Raw genomic sequence first — 22,970 nt, forward strand, 5'->3', positions numbered from 1 at the left:
ACAGAATATCCCACAGAACTCTTAATATCCCAATGGATATTCTAGCTAAAAGTTCCAAATTCTTTCTATTTTTTAAATTGGATTGTTTGATTCTCTGGAGTCTAATTTCTTGAGTTCTTTGTATATATTGGATATTAGCCATCTATCAAATGTAGGGTTGTTAAAGATCCTTTCTCAATCTATTGGCTGCCTTTTGTCTTCTTGACCATGTCCTTAGCCTTACAGAAGCTTTGCAATTTCATGAGGTCCCATTGGTCGTTTCTTATTCTTAGCGCATAAGCCATTGTGTTCTGTTGAGAAAATTTTCCACTCTGCCTATGTGTTCTTAGCTCTTCCCCTCTATCTCTTCTAATAGCCTCAGTGTACCTGGTTTTATGTGAAGGTCTTTTATTCACTTGCATTTGAGCTTTGTACAAGGAGATAAGTAATGATCGATTTGCATTCTTCTTCATGCTGAGTGCCAGTTGAACCAACACCATTTGTTGAAGAGGCTGTACTTTTTCCATTGAATGTTTTTAGCTCCTTTGTCAAAGATCAAGTGACATTAGGTGTGTGGGTTTATTTCTGGGTCTTTAATTCTGTTCTATTGATCTACCTGCCTATCTCTGTACCAATACCATGTGGTTTTATCACAACTGCTTTGTAATATAGCTTGAGGTCAGGAATGTGATTTTTCCAGAAGTGATTTATTCTTAAGAATAGAATTTAATATCCTAGGTTTTTTGTTATTCCAAATGAATGTACAAATTGATCTTTTCAATTGTATGAAGAATTGTGTTGGAATTTTGATAGTGATTGCATTGAATCTGTAGATTGCTTTTGGCAAGATGGCCATTTTTACAATGGTGATCCTTCCAATCCATGAGCATGGGGGATCTTTCCATCTTCTGAGATCTTCTTCAATTTGTTTCTTAAGAGATTTTAAATTGTTGTCATAGAGATTTTTTACTTGCTATGTTATGGTCACACCAAGGCATTTTATATTATTTGTGGCTATGTGGAGGGTGTCTTTTCCCTAATTTTCTCTCAGCATGTTTATCATTCGAGGAAGGCTAAAGATTTGTTTCAGTTAATTTTATATCCACTTATTTTGCTGAGGTTGTTTATCAGCTATAAAGTTCTATGGTGGAATTTTTGTGGTGACTTAAGTATACTATCATATCATCTGTAAATAGTGATATTTTAACCTCTTCCTTTCCAATTTGTATCCTTTGATTTCCTTTTGTTGTCTAATTGATGTGGCCAGGATTCCAGTACTATACTGAGTAGGTATGGAGAACGTGAGCAACCTTATCTAGTCCCTGCTTTTAGTGGTATTGCTTCAAGTTTCTCACCATTTAGTTTGAAGTTGGCTACCTGTTTGCCGTATATTGCTTTTACTATGTTTATGTATGTGAATTGAATTTCTGATCTTTCCAGAATTTTTAAGATGAAGGGGTATTGAATTTTGTCAAATCATTTCTGAGCATCTAGTGAGATGATTGAGTGTGTGTGTGTGTGTGTGTGTGTGTGTGTGTGTGTGTGTGTGTGTGTGTGTTTTGATTTTGTTTATGTAGTAGAGGATGTTGATGGATTTTCATATACTTAAACAACTGCATTCCTAAGATAAAGCCTCCTTGACCATGGTGAATGATTATTTTGATGTGTTCATGGACTTTGTTTACAAAAATTTTATTGAGTATTTTTGCGTCGAAGTTCATGTGGGAAATTGGTCTGAAGTTCTCTTTCTTTGTAGGGTCTTTGTGTGATTTAGGTATGAGAGTAATTGTGGCTTTGAAGAACAAATTTGGTAGTTTTTCTTCTGTTTCTATTTTGTGGAATTGTTTGGAAAGTATTGGAATTAGGTCTTCTATGAAAGTCTGATAGAATTCTTCCCTGAAACCATCTGGTCTTGGGCATTTTTTGCTTAGGTGGCTTTTGATGCCTGCTTCTATTTTTAAGGTGTTATGGGACTATTTAGATGGTTTATCTGATCCTGATTTAACTTGGGCACCTAGTATCTGTCTAGAAATGTGTCCATTTTTTATAGATTTTCCAGTTTTGTTGAGTATAAGCTTTTGTGGTAGGATCTGATAATTTCTTGAATTTCCTCAGTTTCTGCTGTTATGTCTTGCCTTTCATTTCTGATTTTGTTAATTTGGACATTATCTCTGTGCTCTCCAGTTAGTCTGGTTAAGGGTTTATCAATCTTGTTGATTTTTTTCAAAAAACCAGCTCTTGATTTTGTTGATTCTTTGTATAGTTTGTTTGTTTGTTTCTACTTGGTTGATTTCTGCTCTGATTTTGATTATTTCCTGCCATATCTCTTCTTGGGTGTATCTGCTTCTTTGTGTTCTAGAGCTTTCAGCTATACTGTCAATCTGCTAGTGTATTCTCTCTCCAGTTTTTTGTTGCTTTTTTTTTTTTTTTTTTTTTTTTTGGAGGTACTATAAACTTTGAGTTTTCCTCTTAGTACTGCTTTCATTGCATCTCATAAGTTTGGGTATGTTGTGGTTTCATGTGGGTTTTTTGTTGTTTTTATTGTTATTAAAGACCAGCCTTAGTCCACAGTGATCTGATACACAGTGATCTGATGTATGGGATTATATCGATCTTCTTATATCTGTTGACACCTTTGTGTGACCTACTATATGGTCCATTTTATAGAAGGTACCGTGAGGTGCTGTGAAGTAGGTATATTCTTCTGTTTTAGTATGTTTTGTAGATGTCTGTTAATTCTAATTGTTTCATAACCTCTGCTATTTTGTCTCTGTTCAGTTTCTGCTTCCATGATCTGTCGATTGATGAGAGTGGGTCCTTGAAGTCTCCCATTGTTATGGTATGTGGTACAATATATGCTTTGAACTTTAGTGAAATTTCTTTTATGAATGTATGTGCCCTTATATTTGGAGCATAGATGTTCAGGATTGAGAGTTCACCTTGATAGATTATTCCAGTGATGAGTACACAGTGTCCTTTCTTATCTGTTTGGTAACTTTTGGTTGAAAATCTATTTTAATTGATACAAGAATAGTTACTCAGGTTTTTTCCTGGGACTATTTACTTGGAAGTTTTGTTTTTTGTTTTTTTTCCCCCCAGCCTTTTACTCTGAGGTAGTGTCTGTCTTTGTCTCTGAGATGAGTTTCCTGTATGCAGCAAAATGCTGGATTTTGTTTATGTATCCAGTCTGATAGTCTATGAGTCTGTTGATGTTAAGAGATATTAAGGAATAGTGATTGTTTTGTCATATTTTTTTGTTATTAGAGGTATACTTACGTTTGTGTGCTTTTCTTCTTTTGTTTTCCTTGCATGACTGTTTGCTTTTCTTAGGGTGTAGTTTACATCCTTGTGTTGGATTTTCCATCTATTTTCCACTGTAGGGCTGGATTTGTTGTAAGATACTGTGTAAATTTGCTTTTGTCCTGGAATATATTTGTTTCTCCAACTATGGTAACAGAGAGTTTTGCTGGACATAATAAACTGTGCTGGCATTTGTTTTCTCTTAGGGTCAGTATGATATTTGTTCAGGATCTTCTAGATTTCATAGTCTCTGTTGAGAAATATGATTTAATTCTGTTTGGTCTGCCTTTATTTTACTTGTCCTTTTTCCCTTACTGCTTTTAGTATTCTTTCTTTGTTTTGAACAATCAGTGTTTTGACTATTATGTGTCAGAGGACTTTCTTTTCTGGTCCAATCTATTTGGAGCTCTCTAGGATTCTTGAATGTTCATGTTCATCTCATGCTTAAGGGTTAGGGAAGTTTTATTCTATGATTTTGTTGAAGATATTTACTGTGCCTTTTATTTGGGAGTCTTCTACCCTTATTATCCTAAGATTTGGTCTTCTCATTGTGTCCTGTATATCTTGGATGCTCTGTGTTAGGAGCTTCGTGGTTTTTGTATTTTGTCTGACTTTTGTGTCAATGTTTTCTAAGTTGTCTTCTGCCCTTGAGATCCTGTCTTCCATCTCTTCTAGTTTGTTGGTGATGCTTGCATCTATGACTCTTGCTTTCTTTCTGAGGTTTTCTATCTCCAGTGCTGTCTCTTTTTGTGATTTCTTTATTGTTTCTATTTTTGTTTTTAATTCTTTCACCTGTTTGGTTAGGTTTTCCTGTTGTTTTTTGAGTGATTTTTTTTTTTTTTTTTTTTTTTGTGTTTCCTCTTTAAGGGCTTCTGTTTATTTATATGTGTCCTCCTGTAATTGTTTAAGGTAGTTATTCATGTGCTTCTTGAAGATTTCCATCATCATCATGAAGTATGATTTTAAGTATGTCTTGTTTTTATGGGGTGTTAGAAAATCCAGTACTTGCTGTAGTAGGAGAGCTGGGTTCTGCTGTTGCCAGGTTGTCTTGGTTTCCATTGCTTAGGTTCTTGTGCTTTCCTCTTGCCATCTTGTTATCTGTGATTATAGGTGATCTTATTGTCTCTGACTGGAGCTTCTCTCTTCTGTGGGTCTGAAGGCCTGTGGGCTCAGGAATGTGATTGTTCCTGGGTGTTTGGCTCTTTGTGGGCAGGTAGTGAGTTCTGATGGCAGGGACTTTGTTCTGCCTCTGTGGGCTCAGCTGGGAGAGTGCTTGTAAGGCTGTTCTGGGAGCTCAGCTGTCTGTGGGCAGATCCTGAGTCCTGATGGAGGTCATACAGCCCTCTCTCTATACTGGAAACTCTTGTTTGTCTCGTTTATTTTGGCCAACAGGATATTTTATGTATTTACATTTCAAATGTTATCCCTGGTCCCCTACTCTCTCCCCCTCCTCCTCCACTTGTTTCCATGAAGGTGCTCCCTCTCCCAACCACCCTTTCCACCTCAGTGCTTTGGCATTGCCCTACACTTGGAAAACGCACCTTCACTCGACCAAAGGCCACTCCTCCCATTGATGCCAGACAATGCCATCCTCTGCTACATATGGACCTGGAGCCATGGGTCCCTCCATGTGTACTCATTGGTTGGTGTTTTAGTCCCTGGGAGCTGTTGAGGGTTTGGTTGGTTAATAATGTTGTTCTTCCCATGGGGTTTCAAATGCTGTCAGCTTCTTCAGTCCTTTCTCTAGCTCCTTCATTGGAGTCCTCATGTTCAGTCCAGTGGTTTGCTGGATTAGTTGCAAGCATCCTCATCTGTATCAGTATGGCTCTGGCAGAGCCTCTGAGAAGACATCCTTATCACGATCCTTCACTCTCGATTTTAATTCTAATTAATCCTATTGCTTTTCTTTCTATATTTTCTTTCTTTCATGAAAACATTCAATTTGAACTCATGCTTTAAGAGTCCTGTGACTTCTTCCTAGGATTTTTTTTTTCCTTATACATGCTAGAAATTCTAATTAAGAAAATTTCGATACCTGTGTCATCGTGTAGCATTTCCCCCATCTTATTTGAAATCTTGGTGAACGTAAAAACTGAATTATGATTGGGATTTGGATAGTTTGTATATCACATTTTGAGCCTCTCATTCTAGTTTCAGTCATTCACCATGTATTGGCTAGTTGGCATTTTTATTGTAATGAGCACTGGAGTGTGACATGGTCATGTCTTGGTGAGTCTGTGGGATGAAAGCTTTTACATATAAACACATTTTTAGAAAACATCAGAGTTTAATGAAAGAAAATCATTGAGCCACCTGACATTGTACTGCATTTCCAAACTTTATTTCCAGTGGTGAAAGGATTCCGTTGATGTAGCCGAATGGCAGGATGGTGCAGGGGCGATGTGAATGTTTGAATGTGGAGATCAGACAAAAACCTAGAGTATCATCCTCAGAAAAGTCTCACACTTTTTTGTGACAGACACACTTTTTGCCCTTCTACTCACCAATTAGACTACACAAATGCAAGATTTATGTGGGACAAATATAAGATCACCTGTGTGTTCTTAACAATATGATGCTGAATTTGAGGTTTATTGCTTACCTGGAAGCTGTTAAAAAAAAAAAAAAAAACTGACTTCTTAAAGAAGACCCAAGCCTGTTCAAAAAAGGAAAAAAAAAAAAAAAAAAAAAAAAGACCCAAGCCAGGCCAGGGCTGGTTCAGTGGCTCAGTGGCATTATGCGTGTGGAAAAAAAAAAGTTCCTTTGAGTATATATATTTCCAAAATCATTTTTAGAAAGAAATTTATTAGGTAGCCCCTGATGTCCTGAAACTCAAAGAGGCCTACCGCCTACCATCCTCTTACCCCCGATTGATAAGATTTAAGGTATGTGACCTCACACCTGGCCTCCAAAGGCCATTTTTTACATGTCTACATATTGGATAATAATTTGTAGTTTAGCACTTGAAAACCTGTGAGGAATATGTCTTAAGAGTCCTCTATGCCATAGCATTCTATCACCAACATATTTTCACTACTGGAAATGAAGTGTGGAAATGCAGCACAATCTCAGCCCAGTTATTTCTTTCTATATGCTGGGGGAAATTCAGTACTTTGCTCCTGATAGACAAGCATACCATGACTAAACTACACCGCTCACCCTCAGGTGCTTCTTTCCTACTTTGTGGTTAGTAAAGAGATCTCAAACAATAGTGTTCTTGAATTTTTCAAGAAAGGAAATTTAGTCATTACTTGGGTGTTCTTCAAAGACAATATCATTTTATATTAGACAAATTTTTAACTGAAATATGAAAGCCTTAAAATTTTTGAATTGAAATATGGCAATAATAAGCCATTAGTGAAGTTAATGAATGGAATTTCTCACTCTCAATAGAGCGTGAACTAATGAGGGGGGCTGTATCCTGTACAAGGGCTCTGAGAAATTATTTTTTGTAACATCACTCCCTGTTTTAATTTGATAGAGAACCAAAATTAGTATAATACATTTTAATAAAAGCATTTTACTGAAAAAATAAAATAAGCAAGTGAAATTAGTTTATAATAATATATTTATTATAGAATAATATTATAAAAATGTATAATTAGTTTATAAAATTAAAAAGTTTAATAGTAATCTCTATTTAAAGCACAATGAATCAAAGTACTCCAACAACTAACCAATTAAATATTAACAAATTATCTCATATTTTTTATGTTACATATTATTTACAATTAAATTTCTATCTTACACTTAAAGTATATCATAGTTTGAAGTAAAAATGATGTCAAATGCTCTATAACATATATTTTATTGGTAGTGAGTATATTAGGCATCAAAAGCTAAAGGACTAGCAAACATTTCTTTTTAGCCTGTACAAATAATTTCAAAAAATTGTTTTTCATAAAAACTGCCCAGACCCCCTATACACTATCTCAGAATTTATGAAGTCATGTGCTTATGTACGTGTGTGTGCAGTGAGAGCAATATATGGCATAGTGATTAATGATGCATGCTGTATTCACAAGTGAGTTTTTCCCACTTCTATGTCACATACACACATTTATTCTCTCTATATAGTATGTGTGTGTGACTTAATTGATATTGAAATGCATACTATGGGGTTTGTGCCAATCTGTGATTACCCATATATCTACAGTTTGAATGAAACTACAGAACCAAAAGAAATATTAGGAAAGTATATTTTGCAATGAGGAAATCTGATTAATTTGTACAGAAAAAAAATCATATGAAAATTTACTGTGTCTTTCTTGCCCAAGTTTTCTGTCACTCAAATCTTCTCTGAAGTTTAGAACAAGGCACAAACTCCATCTCCAGCGACTGTAGAGATATAACACACAATGAGCTTCAGAGAGCATAAGGGATGGAATGGAGCAATATTCCACCAATACAATCCAAGTTTTCAAGAAAACAGACATTTGCGATCAATACCATGTGGTGTGTGTGTGTGTGTGTGTGTGTGTGTGTGTGTAAGAGAGAGAGAGAGACAGAGACAGAGACAGAAACTGAGCAGAGAGGGAGAGAGAGAAGGAGGAAGAAGGGCATAGGAATTGATCAAGGCAAACACCCTCTCTTGTTTGTGTGTACAAACACTACTGGTCTTGAGCTGTCTGGCAAAATAACATTGATAGCTTATCATGAAGTTACGCCTGTTAAAAAGCATACCTCTTGTCTAAGTTTTCAGTCTTTGCCTCATTACTCCTTTATCTACTGCTTAATTCCTGAGACTACTTGCCTCGGTAAAGTATCACTAGTAAGAATTTACTTATGAATCTATTTTGTATAGGAAACAGGATGAATTAAGTTGTTCCTCCAAGATTGCTAGGTACAGCTGCAGGATCATACTGATAGATTCCCCGTCCTACCTCTGAGATACATTTATTTGGATCCACTGAATAAAATGAATTTTTAAACCCAATCATATTATTAAAAAACAAACTCTTATATTGTTACTGGTTAGTTGTACTATTAATGCATATATTTTTAGTTAACATTTACTGCAGTCTTGCTGAGAATTCTGGCTACATCCTTTCATTTAAACAAGAGAACAAACTTATAAGGTACACTTCAACATATAACAAGGACACATGCTCCTCCATGTTCATAACAGCCTTATTTATAATATCTAAAAGCTGGAAAGAACTCAGACATCCTTCAACAGAGGAATAGATACAAAAACTGTGGTAAATTTACACAGTGAAGTACTACTCAACTATTAGAAACAATGAGTTTTGAAATTTGTAGGTAAATGGATAGAACTAGAAGCTGTCATCCTGAGTGAGGTAACACAGACACAAAAGAACACACATGATATATACTCACTAATAAGTGGATACTTGCCACCAAAAGCTCAGAATATCAACCCCCCCCCCAAAAAAAAAACAAAAAACAATTCGCAGACCTTATAAAGTTCAAAAAAAAAAAAAAAAAAAACAGGGGGGGGGGCCAGAATGTGGATGTCTCCATCCTTTTTACAAGGGAGAACAAAACACTCACGGGAGGATATACAGGGACAAATAGAGGAGCAGGGATTGAAGTAATGATCAGAGCAGGGATTGAAGTAATGATCATTCAGAGACTGCTTCACTTTTAGTTCCTTCCCATAAGCAGCAACCAAACCTAAGCGCTATTGCTGATATCAAGTAGAGCTTACTGGCAGGAGCTCGTCAGAAGCTCTTCCAGAGTCATACATATAAGTTGATGATGCTTGCAGCTAACCATTGGACTGAATAGAGGGGCCTCAAAGAGGTAGAGAAAGGACTGAAGGAGCTGAAAGGGTTTACAACCCCATGGGAAAAACAACATTATCAATCAACCAAACCCTCCAGAACTTCTAGGGAATAACACACCAACCAATGAGCACACATGGAGAGGCCCATGACTTCAGGTGCATATGTAGCAGTGGATGGCATTGTCTAGCATCAATGGGAGAAGAAGCTTTTGTTCCAGTGAAGGCATGTTTGTATATGATAGAGTAATGCTAAGGCACTGAGGTGAAGACGCTGGTTGGAAGTGGGAGCACCTTCAGGGAAACAAGTGGGGGAGGGAGTAGGGGGAAGGGGATAATATTTGAAATGTAAATAAAGAAAATATCCAATAAAATAAGGAGAAATATTTTAAATGTGGGAACAGACATAATATGTAGTCATGGATAATTGGATACTAACCCCAGAAAGCTCTGAAAACCCAAGAAACAACTCACAGACAATATGAAACTCAAAAAAAAAGAAAGGCCAAAAAGGGAAAGCCTCAGTTCTTATTAGAAAAAAAACAATAAGTGTATAGCACCCTTTCAGAGTGGGGTACACCTAGACCTTAAATCATTAATAACTCAAGAGCAAAGATGATATCATTGTAGCAATTTTGGGGGTTTTAAAAATCATCATGTTTAATTTTTACACACCAAGAAAAGTTTGACTATTTCCATGTTATGTTTTGCCTACATGTACATTATGCTCATTGTAACTAATAAGATTTCAGTGCACACTATCAAACTTTAAAAAAATCAAGTACTGACAAAAATATATTCATATAGTTTTATGCCAAAATTCTTTTAAAAATCTGTACATGTATTTGTTTTTTTAATAAAGTTGTAAGAAAAAAAAAGAACACTGATTGTTCTTCCAGAGGTCATGAGTTCTTGCCATACGGGTACTTCATTTACTTAGTTAGACTCACAACAAGATATTTCATATTGTTTGTGACTACTGTGAAGGGTGTCTTTTCCCTAATTTCTTTCTCAGGATGTTTTTCTTTTGAGTAGAGGAAGGCTACTGATTTGTTTGAGTTAATTTTATATCCAGCCACTTTGCAGAACTTGTTTATCAACTATAGCAGTTGTCTGGTGGAATTTTTGGGGTCACTTAATTATACTATCATGTCATCTGCAAATAGTGAGTAGACTTCATCCCTGGGATGCAGGGATTTTTTAATATATGGAAATCCATCAAGGTATAAACAAACTCAAAGAAAATAAATACGTGGTCATCTCACTAGATGCTGAGAAAGCATTTGACAAAATTCAACACCCCTTCATGTTAAAAGTCCCGGAAAGAACAGGAATCTAAGGCCCATACCTAAACATAATAAAAGCAATATACAGCAAACAAACAGCCAACATCAAACTTAATGGTGAGAAATTTGAAGCAATCCCACTAAAATCAGGGACTAGATAAGGCTGCCCATTCTCCCCCTACCTATTCAACATAGGGAAATCCTGGTCAGAGCAATTAGACAACAGAAGAAAATCAAAGAGATAAAAATACGAAAGGAAGAATTAAAAATATCGCTTCTTCCTTTTTTATTGGCTATATTTTATTTACATTTCAAATGTTATCCCTGTTCCCGATTTCCCTTATATAAAATCTCTATTCCATTCCCCCTTTCCCCTGTTTCTATGTGGGTGCCCCCTACCCACCCATCCTCTCCTACTTCCTCACCCTGACATTCCCCTATGCTGAGTGAGGTATTGAGCCTTGGCAAAACCAAGGACCTTTCCTCCCCTTGATGCCTGATAAGGACATCCTCTGCTACATATATAGCTGGAGTTGTGGGTCCTTCCATGTGTTGTCATTGTTTGGTGGTTTAGTACCTGGGAGTTCTGGGGGGGGGTCTGATTAGTTGATCTTGTTGTTCTTCCTGTGGAGCTGAAAACCTCTTCAGCTCCCAAGCACTATTGCTGATTTCAAGAAGTGATTACTCATAGGAGCCAGAGGCACTGCCAAAGTCATACAGATATAGTTTATGATGCTTGCAGCTAACCATTGGACTGAACACAGAGACCCCAATGAAGGAGGTAGAGAATAGACTGAAGGAGCTGAAAGTGCAACTTAATGGGAAGAACAACGTTATGAACAAACCAAACACTCTAGAACTCCAAGATACTAAAACACCAACCAATGAGCACAGACATAGACCAATAGCTCCAGCTGCATATGTAGCAGTGGATAGCATTGTCTGGCATCAATGGGAAATCAGGCCTTTGGTCCAGTAAAGGTGTCTTTTCCCAGTGTAAGAGAATGCCAATGAACTGAGTTGGAGAGTGTGTTTGAGAGAGGGAGCACCTTCATCGAAACAAGTGAAGGGGAAGGGGGATTGGGAGCAGGGGTAAAAGTGATAACATTTAAAACCTAAATACAAAGATATCCAATAAAATTATAAAAATCATATTTATTCATACTCAACTAAGTTTATTAAAATAAGTAGTGGACACATAGATACATTCAGTAGCAAACAGTGAAAAACATAGCCCATGAGTTTGAAGGAGAGCAGAAATAGATAAGGGGAAAGGTTTGAGATAAAAGGGAAGGGAGAGATGTTGTAGCTATATTAGTTTCAAAAATAAGCAACAGAGAATTGAGAGGAAGATTTACATAACATTTAGGTGCACTCAAGAAGAAATATTAAACCATGTCTTGAGAGGTATTTAATAAATATCATTGGAAGAAATGAAAGGGTATAAATTCCTGCATTTAAGTGATCTGACTCTTTGCTAGGTATACATTTCCACATAGATTAATCAGAATTCAAAAGTGTGTCATTCAATAAAACTTTCTGCCTTTCAGGGTGTCTGTGGTATGGTTTGAGCAAGTAAAAACTCTGGAGTTGCCATGGTAGTAGCATTTGAAGCACCATGCTTCTTCAACTAAAGAAAAAGCCTATGCTTTAAAGAGTGAATTCTTTACTACAGAAGAAACCTGAAAGTCATGGCTGGGTCCATATTCCCTTCTGTCAAATTATTTGTCGCAGAATATTCAACAAATATTTCTTCTATGTCTATAAATGTAAGAAAAGGAGAGTCAGATTACATTTTAAATAGTGTTGGCTACACTCAGTTTGAACATAATAGCCCTGATAACTCACAGAAGATACACTGTATTTTTGGCATGGATGTGAGAGGACTCATGATGGACCACATTATGGGTTCACAAGATCCCACCTCTCCATTAAGCTATGTAAGCAGTTTATTTGCTGTGTGAATGGTGGCTGATGGGCAGCTTCACTATCTAGACATATAGATGTATACAGAACTTTCCTTGGTGCTTTGTCTACCTATAAGTTTTCCACTCTCCTGTAAGGTACTCTAAATTAAACCAATTATTTAACCAAGCATCTCTTGCATACAATAATTTCTTTGATGTGTTTTCTGTGTCCATTCTGGAGAGGGAAACACATTTTTACATCTCCCCAATAAGAGTTAGCACAATAAATGTATAAATGGAATTCAGAACATGTGAATTAACTAAACATCTTTGCAATTAGGAAAGATAGTTTTTTTTTCAATTCTTCCTTGTCACAGTCTGTATCAGTGACATTCATCATTTCTCAGTTCCTTGATATGTCACAATTTTTCTGCTCTGTAAACTTAGCCAATTGTACCTACCATCCAAAAGATTCTTCTTTCCCCATCTAAGTCTCCTCAACCCCAATGGATTAATTTGCAAATGATTGTAAGAAATTTCCTGATTTTTTTGAAATTGTGTAATTTAATTACAAGCCTTTTAAGTTGAAATAAGCAATCAATACAAAATACTTATTAGGACTAGAAAATGTTCTCATATAAATTCATTGTCTGGATAGAGTACCATTATTCAATAATAAGACAAAAGTCACATCAAAAGGTGCACTTAGTGAATTAATTTGAGGGTTTTGGGACATCTGTAAGTGTAATGTGTTACTTTTGCCACTAAAGACTTAAATAATCTATTTACATCTAAAACAATTTCAATGATATTTACCTGCTTATATCTTACAGTAGTAACTAATTTAATTATTGACTTGATCAGATTAAAAAACATCTTGGGTGTTCGTGAGCCAAACTATTCTGTATGTTTGTGAGGAAATTCCTACAGAACATTAGCTAAGGATATAGGCAGCACCATCCTATAGGAATCCTTACACACTGAGCTGAGTATTAACACACAAGTTCTCATTGTGGAGCTGTGAGCATCTCTCTCTTACTCTCTTCCCCATGTTACTGTGATAGACTCTGTCTGCAAGAAATGTAACCTATATTCAAACTTCTTATATTGTTTCTAATCAGGCATGTAATCACAGCAAGAAGAAAACTAATACATGATCAAAACCTTTGCCTAATTAATCATGAGCAAATTGAACCCCACTACGGTATTTGCAGAAGTAGCACAATACATGAAAGCAGTCATGGAACATGTAATGCTGAAGACATGGTAAGTTTAATGGAACATATTTGTCACATACTAATAAACCAAATTACTACGCAATATTTGGATAAAAATAAATTAATATTAGTTTATTTTTCTCTGATTTTCTTAGCATTTATGAAACAGAGTTGACTCTTCTTAGGTCAAGAACTTATTTAATGTTGGTGTACTGGCTGGTTTTGCGTGTAAACTTGACACAAGCTGGAGTTATCACAGAGAAAGGAGCCTCAGTTGAGGAAATGCCTCCATGAGATCCAGCTGTAACGCATTTTTTCAACTAGTGATCAAGGGGGGGGCAGCCAATTGTGGGTGGTGCCATCCCTGGGCTGGTAGACCTGGGTTCTATAAGAAAGCAGGCTGAGCAAGCCAGGGGAAGCAAGCCAGTAAGTAACATCCCTCCATGGCCTCTGCATCAGCTCCTGATTCCTGACCTGCTTGAGTTCCAGTCATGACTTCCTCTGGTGATGAACAGCAATGTGGAAGTGTAAGCTGAATAAACCCTTTCCTCCCCAACTTGCTTCTTGGTCATGATGTTTTATGCAGGAATAGAAACCCTGACTAAGACAGTTGGTAAAGGATAGGAAAAGTTAAGGCCCATTAATTCACTTGACTGGAAAACAGAACCAGGACTTCATTACTCTTTCCTATTTATCATGGCAATGCTAGAGATTCCAATTTTAAATTTTGAAACCATCTAATCTGAACAATTGACTGTGGTCTTAATACTATATTTTTGTCCTTAGAGTAATGAGAAAAACAATTGGTCATACTCTGTGGAAGTGATTTACTGGCCTCAAAAGAGTTAAACATGAAAATTGCATTTTCAATGACAAAAGATTGGTGAATATAATTGAAACATGAATTGTTTGTGTACAATAGGGAATATTTACATAAGAATTTTCTCTGATATCTGGCATTATTAAAGACAAGTCCTGACAATAGATTATGGTATTTCTCTGAACCAGCTAAAATAGTGCTCTCATGAGACTTGGGCCTACACCCTTGAAGTTAAAATTTAGGAATGAATATTTTTATACATAAAAATATAATTTCAAATCTTTTGTTTATAGTAGAATCGTATTAATATTTCAATGCATTGATACATTTTAATGAAGTGTGCATTTTTATGAAATAGAACTTCATTTTATAAGGAACAGAAATTTTCTGCTGTGTAGTTAGCACTGTGGTAGATAACATGAGATATCACCAAGGAAGAGATAAAAAACCTTATTTGAAGGAGTTGAAAAATTATTATTATTATTATTATTATTATTATTATTATTATTTTATATTGGATACTTTCTTTACTTACATTTCAAATGTTATTTCCTCTCCTGGTTTTCCCTCTGGATGTGCATGAAATAATAATGAATTTATATTTTAAATGATACATAAAAATCTGCTTTTGAAACTTATTTTTATGTGTAGGAGTGTTTTGCCTGTCTATAATACTATATACCACATGCATGTCTGTTATTTATAAGAAGCCAGAATTGACATCAGATTCGCTGAAACTGGAATTAGAGATAGTTGTGAGCCACCATGCTGGTGCTGGGGAAAAAGTATGAGTCCTATAGAAAAGCAGTACATGCGACTAACCATTGATTCACCTCTCCAGCACCTAAGTTGCTCCTCCTACTCATTCTGAAGAAAGGCACTTTGGAAACAAAAACACCATTTTCTTTCTTTTTTTTAAATATATTCTTTTTTCTTACAACTTTATTTAAAAAAAAGAGACACGTACAGAAACTATAGATGCATTAAGAAAATTAAACTTAAAGGAATAGTAAATAATGACTGCACATTTAGTGACTTTTTGAATGTTTATAAGGATTTCTAATATATGGAAGGAGTTGGGAGACTAATCCAGAAGGAATGGAAAATTATGAAGTCTCACTACTTTCCTAGAGAGGTAGTAAACATAGAAACAAATATGGATTATTACTTTCTCCCAGACAAAACCATTCTCTTTTCCCAAAATAATTCTGTACTTTCAAAAAAAAATCAGTGAGATCAGTAATAATACCTGTCACATTGATAGGATGATGAAGATTCAAACTAAGGCAGTCATAAGACCTAGCCTTACCTTTCCTTATGATTCTCTTAGGTAGTATACATGCATATGGATAATCTCAATAAGTAGGTAAACACAAGAAATCTACTTGTAATTTCCTGGAATCTATATTTTCTAAAGGAGATTTTGATACTATCCTCTTTATAAGTATACTACTAGTTTGTATAGTGCATGCTTGGTATAAAAAAGTCCTATGTCCTGTTACTTCCTGGTGTCTAGTTTAACTGCTCATCATCCCATATTTCAAGTGTTACTCAAAAGTATGATGACTCTTGGCTCCTCTCACCATCATTTTGCTAATACGATAAACTGATCTATATTGAGGTAGACATAGGACAGAGGATTCATATTAATTACAAGTCTAATTTTAAGGCTCATTTATGTTTTATGAAAACTTCAGTATCCTAAATGTAAAGACTTCTTCACGTTATTATACAAAAAGACAATGTTGGTTTTTATTTTTACTCCTGTTATTCTGAAATGTAACTCTTTATTGGGGTTCACTGTCCTGTCTGCTTCTTATCACATATTCCATTTTCATGTAACAAGAACTTTTTCAGTAACTTTTTATCCTCTCTGTGTGATGACAAAAATTCAGTGAGATTTGAGAAACAGAGCCTTACAAAGAGATCAGCACACTTTATTGTGAATATAAACCATTTGGGCACCATGTTGAAAAACTCCATTGGTATGGGGTGAGCATAGAGATATTGAATTCCTAACAAGTTCTCAGGTCATACTCAGGTTACTGGTCGTAATCTCTATTATATAATCATTATATGTAATATAATCATCGTGATAATTAAATGTATTTATGGAATAAAATGTGATATTTCTGTACATGAAGATAGAAATATATTGATCAAACCAGGTAATTAACATTTCCATTTCCAACTTAACACTTTTCATGTTAGTAACCTTGTAAATTAGGTCTTCCAGAGCTTTTGAAAGTCCATAATAGGGCTGGAGAGATGGCTCAGTGGTTAAGAGCACTAACTGCTCTTCCAGAGGTCCGACTTTCAAATCCCAGCAACCACATGGTGGCTCACAACCATCTATAGTAAGATTTGATCCCCTCTTCTGGTGTGTTTAAATGAATTAAAATTGTCATAAGGAAGGAATGAAGGGAAAAAGGAAGAAAGAAAGAAAGGAAGGAAGAAAGAAAGAAAGAAAGGAAGGAAGGAAGGAAGGAAGGAAGGAAGGAAGAAAGAAAGAAAGAAAGAAAGAAAGAAAGAAAGAAAGAAAGAAAGAAAGAAAGAAAGAAAGAAAAAAGGCCCATAATAAATTGGTTTGGATTATAATACATTATGGTGTAAACAATTAGAACTTATTCTTTTGTATAGTGGTATTTTGGTATCTGTTATCTCTATCCCCCCATAAACTTTAATGACCATTGTTCTACACTCTATTTTTATATGTTATACATTTATATGTGCACATACAAGTGAGAATATACATGTTTTGTCTGTACCTCTCTTGTTTTACTTATTCTAGTATTCTCTGGTTCCACACATATTTCCACAAATAACATTTCATTATTTATTATGGATAAATAATATTTCACTGTGTGCATACTTCACTGCTTTCATTTGCTTCTGATTTGATAACCATCTCTACTAATTTTATGCATTGCATACAGGAAATAATTGTTCAATAAATATAGGACTATAGGTATATCTTTAATAGACTGATTCCATTTCCTATAGATACATATCCAGTATGGCTGTTTTAGAGATCATATGGTATTACTTTATTATGTTTTTAGGAGCATTGATACTGTTTTCCATAATAGCTACATACACTCATTTGCATTTCCACTAAGAGTATGGAAGAATCTCAGTTTTCCTGAATAAGATATTTTATTTTTGTTTTGCTTTTAACGACATTTCAATTAATTATTTGAGAATTTCATAAAATGTATTTCAAATAAAATTCAATAACCTGTGGTTATCACAGAATATTTTATTTCTCCTCCTGGCTCTAAGGGCTGCACTTAGAGTTTTACTTAAGTACACATTTTTTTTTAATTTAGATCCCACCCTTCATATTATATATAACTGATTGAGTGCTAATGAAAAGCACTGTATGCTCCACCTTAATAAAATACAGCTGAGATTTGCACAAGAAGAAGCAATACATTATACAATTTACCCTTTTAATAGGACTTATTGGCCTTGAAATGTGAGGCTATGCTCTAATGATGCTTAATCAAAAACTTTTAAAAGGATACCTAGAAAATCAATATATAATCACAATAAAAGTGTTAAATAAACTTTTAACGGATGCTAAACAAGTCCAACCCATTTAACAAGTTAAGCATATTTGCAATGAATGACCTATTCTGTCAGAAAAAAAAGAGAATTTATTATTGAAGTAAAGTTTATCTTCAGAATTTAGATTCCAGTAACACTCAAGTCACTTCTTTCTTGCATAAATATCAAGAAAGACAAAAGAATATATTTTAGCATTTGTACATTTGGGGATTTTAGCAGAACTGTCATGAAGGTTTTCATATCTAGTTTTCATACATCCTCTCCTACTTGTAGAATGTCAACATTAAACATTAGTATTGCTGAATGAGTACTGAATCTGTTTTAGGGTATAGCTTCTACTGTTACTTTATCGATCCCTTACAACTCCGATGAGATAAGTGTCATTTTACTGGCCTTAAAACGTATTTCTAGAAACAAAATGGCAGCCAACAGAGTGGGAAAAGATCTTTACCAACCCCACATCAGATAGAGGCCTAATATCCAAGGTATACAAAGAACTCAAGAAGCTAGATACCAGAGAATCAAACAACCTTATTAAAAATGGGGTACAGAGCTAAACAAAAAGTTCTCAATTGGGGAATATCGAATGGCTGAGAAGCATCTAAGGAAGTGCTCGACATCATTAGCCATCAGGTCAATGCAATTCAAGACAACCCTGAGATTCTACCTCACACCAGTCAGATTGGCCAAGATCAAAAATTCAGATGACAGCAGATGCTGGTGAGGATGCGGAGAAAGAGGAACACTTCTCCACTGCTGGTGGGGTTGTAAATTGGTACAACCACTCTGGAAATCAATCTGGCTATTCCTCAGAAAATTGGACATAGTACTACCTGAAGATCCAGTTATTCCACTTCTGGGCATATACCCCAGAGAAGCTCCAATATACAACAAAGACACATGCACCACAATGTTCATAGCGGCTCTATTTATAATAGCCAGAAGCTGAAAAGAACCCAGATGTCCTTCAGTAGAGGAATGGATACAAAAATTGTGGTATATTTACACAATGGAGTACTACTCAGCTATCAGAAACAATGACTTTATGAAATTCTTAAGAAAATGGCTGCATCTAGAGAATACCATCCTGAGTGAGGTAACCCAGTCACAAAAGAACAGACATAATATGCAGTCACTGATAATTGGATACTAACCCCAGAAAGCTCTGAACACCCCAGAAACAACTCACAGACTATGTGAAGCTCAAGAAAAAAAGAAAGAAAATGAAAATCATTATGCTTAATCTTTACCCACCAAGAAAAATTTGACTAATTCTAGGTTACATCTTGTTTTACATGTACTTTATTCGCATTGTAATTAGTAAGATCTTAATGCACACTATCAAACCTTTAGAAAAACCAAGTACTGACAAAAATTTGTATACTTTTATGCAAAAATGCTTAAAATCTGTACATTAATCTTTTTTTAAATAAAGTTGTTCAATTAAAAAATGTTTGTCTATCATTCTGAATTATGTAGGTTTTAGTCTGCTTTAGGCTAAGTTCCTGTAATAGTGTTTTACATTGTGCAACTGTGTATCTTTTAATTTTAAGTTATAGATTTGTTTGAGACTGCATCTTACTATGTTGCTTTGTGTCTATTCTATTCTGGCTCTAAATCTGCTATGTAGCCCAGGCTGATCTTAAATATGTGATCCTCCAGCTATATTATTCTTACCTCAACTAGGAGAATGAATTTCAGTCGCAGGACACCATATCAAGCCCTATTCTACTTAACATGTTATTCACAAACACACATACATACAGATGGGGGAGGGGAGGGGAAGAGGGAGAGGAGGGGAGAGAGAGAGGAGGGAAGGGGGAGGGAGAGGGGGAAGGGGCAAGACAGAGAGGAAGACAGGGACAAAGTGACAATGAATGCGAAAGGAAAAGACAGAGAAATGAGTTTTATGTTTGATGAACTGCTGTCCAGGAGCTTATGGCTCAAAGCAGAAGGTAGTACACCTACATGCATTTCTCTCTTCTCACAAGATTCTATTGAGGTGATAAATTTGGGTAGATCGGGTAAATCCATTATAACTATGAGACAGAGATTTGAATGTAGCCTTGAAGATGGAAAAGGGATATAGTTAAACTGATAAAGTAGCAAAGAGGAAAACGTGATACAGAAAACACACAAAAACACAGGGTTAAAATATAAAGATTGTCAAAATAGATGATAATTTACACCTGCCAGAGCACTGAACAATGCTCACAAAGCAGAGAGGGGAAGAGATGGAGGAAGAACAAGAGTAGGTGCCTGATAGTTGTTCAGATGAATGATTATGGAATGATCCATAGAATAATGATTTACTCAGTCAAAAAGGAAAGGGAAAGAAATTCCAGAGAACCAGCCATGCACAGAAGACAAGGGAGAACAATCTGGCCACAATAATCATCATGGTTCATACTCTAGGAACTGCCTTGTCCTAACTGAATGTTTCAGTCTCTATTCTCACAGAATATATATTCCCACAGTGCAGTCCAGGAAATAATTCAATAAACATGGGTTCTCAGTAATAACACCCAAGAAAAAGGAGGAAGAAATCAGTCAGCAAGGATAAAGAATGGAGAAGTGGTATTTCTGACAAGGAGTTCAGGGAGACCATATGTAAGAATGTAGCAAAAGTCTGATGACAATAAGAATAAGTCATGTGACAAAAGAAACTAAAAATTGAGGACTGTCAAGGAGATCAGATAAAGGCATAATAATCAAGTGATGGGGTTAGAAATAAAAAGGTAGAGCCAGGTACTACAATTTTCATGTTTTTATGGCTCTTAGTCAAGGATAACTCACATTGGAATGGGGGAACAGAAGGTTTCTTACACTGAATAATAGCACATTTAGAGGTTTGTGCAAATTTTCACCAAAACAAATCTGTACATTGTGCCAAGAAAAAAAATTCCCCAACTCCAAATTTTTAAAGTTGGATCTGGATGGTGAAACTTTTTTTTTTTAACCTTGTAAACTGTATTTTTCATCTGTAAGAGAATCAGGGTAATCATTATTCAGTCCTGGGAAAAAGTTCTTGCCCATTTCTTCCCTTCAAGCCTCACTTCCTTAAGAAACTGAGTATCTTAGGCCATAAAGCTAACTTGTTTTTTCAAAGATGAACAAATTCTCATTTTGGGTGAAAGCGATCACTGAGTGGCGGCAGCTGCTGATTGTGTTCTAATGGTCGGAGTGGGGGGTCGACATTTTCGATACAGGAACAGCTTAACTCATTCCTCCTCTTCCATTACTCACGGAGGCTTGGGGATTCTGCTGCGCCAGCAAGGGTGGTGGTGGTGGTGGTGGTGGTGGTGGTGGTGGTGGTGGTGGTGGTGGTGGTGGTGGTGGTGGTGGTGGTGGTGGTGGCGGAGGCAGCTGCAGTGACATGTCCAGCAAAAATCCCGAATATGATTATTTACTCAAGTTACTTCTGATTGGCGATTTTGGGGTTGGAAAGTCTTGCCTTCTCCTTAGGTTTGCAGATGGCACGTATGTGGAAAGCTACATCAGCACAATTGGTGTGGATTTTAAGTTACGAACTATAGAGTTAGAAAACAATCAAGCTTCAGATATGGGACATAGCAGGCCAGGAAAGATTTCAAACAATCACTTCCAGTTATTACAGAGGAGCCCATGGCATCCTAGTTGTGTATGATGTGACAGATCAGGAGCCCTTCGATTACGTTAAAGAGTGGCTGCAGGAAATAGATCACTATGCCAGTGAGAATGTCAACAAGTTGTTGGTAGGGAACAAATGTGACCTGACCACAAAGAAAGTAGTAGACTACACACAGCAAAGGGATTTGCAGATTCCATTGGAATTCCAGTTTTGGAAAACAGTGCTAGGAATGCAACGAATGTATAACAGTCTTTCATGACAATGGCAGCAGAGATTAAAAGGCAAATGGTTCCTGGAGCAACAGCTGGTGGTGCAGAGAAGTCCAACGTTAAAATCCAGAGCACTCCAGTCAAGCAGTCAGGCGGAGGCTGCTGCTAAAACCCGCCTCCGTCCTTTTCTCACAGCAATGAATTGGCAATCTGAACCCAAGTGAAAAAACAAATTGCCTGAATTGTACTGTATGTAGATGCACTACAACAGATTCTTACTGCTTCCACAAGGTCAGAGATTGTACATGGTCATTACTGACTTTTTTTATTATTCCCTTGACTCATCAAGACAGCTAACTTCAATTTCAGAACTGTTTCCACCTTTCTGTGCTGGTTTAAAAGATAATGTGTGTAATTCTTGTTGTTTTCCTGATACCAGATCGTTTCCCGTGGTTGGTTAGAATATATTTTGTTTTGATGTTTATATTGGCATGTTTAGATGTAGGGTTTAGTCTTCTGAAGGTCAAGTTCAGCCATTTTGTATCAAACAGCACAACCAGTGTCTGTCAGTTTCCATGCATAAAGTTTAGTGAGACGTTATATGTAAGATCTGATTTGCTAGTTCTTCCTGGTTGAGTTATAGATGGAAAGATTACACTATATGATTAATAGTTTCTTCATACTCTGCATATAATCTGTGGCTGCAGAATATTGTAAGTTGTTGCACACTATGTAACAAAACGGAAGATATGTTTAATAAATGTTGTACATATTGGAAGTACTATCAAGCTGTATGGTGATAAGTATTGTTTTAGTTTCTATGGTTGAAGGGAAATAGAGCTTTGCAGTATAATCAACAGCCATGTATGTGCAGCACGGGCACTGTAGGCCTGTCTATCTTAATATGCAGAATCCAGGGTTTGCTTTCCAGTAACAGGTCTGATGAGTGACCTAGAAGTTTCTTGTGCTGTGTAGAGACTTCACCAACTTCACTGGTTCAAGAAACTCAAACTGTATGGATTGTGTTTCCTGGAGATGGAGTGCTTCATCTCCAGCGCAAACCATCTGACCTGGTTCCTCCAGCAACTTTCTCATGCCCCTGTGGTAGAGATGGAGAGTGACACATGCTTCTTCACAGCAGTGATCTGGTAATATGTGCTGCTGTTTCCTATGCTCAGTCTGATGACACACACCCCCTTTTCTTTTTTATTTTGGCTATTGGAGACAGGGTTTCTCTGTGTACCCCTGCTGTCTTGGAACTCTCTCTGTAGACCAGGCTGGCCTCAAAGTCAGGGATCCATATGTCTCTGTATCTGAGTTCTGAGA

At 36.1% G+C, this 22,970-nt stretch overlaps 1 pseudogene across 1 annotated transcript; it reads left to right on the forward strand.

Moving 5' to 3' along the window:
* Positions 1-21,201: 21,201 nt before the first annotated feature.
* On the forward strand, positions 21,202-21,813 carry LOC308414807 (ras-related protein Rab-1A-like; annotated as a pseudogene). The gene has a single exon. The product of its transcript is annotated as a ras-related protein Rab-1A-like (transcript).
* The last annotated feature ends 1,157 nt before the right edge of the window (positions 21,814-22,970 follow it).

The sequence above is a fragment of the Micromys minutus genome (assembly GCF_963924665.1).
Source record: "Micromys minutus genome assembly, chromosome: X".
In the NCBI taxonomy this organism is placed as follows: Eukaryota; Metazoa; Chordata; class Mammalia; order Rodentia; family Muridae; genus Micromys; species Micromys minutus.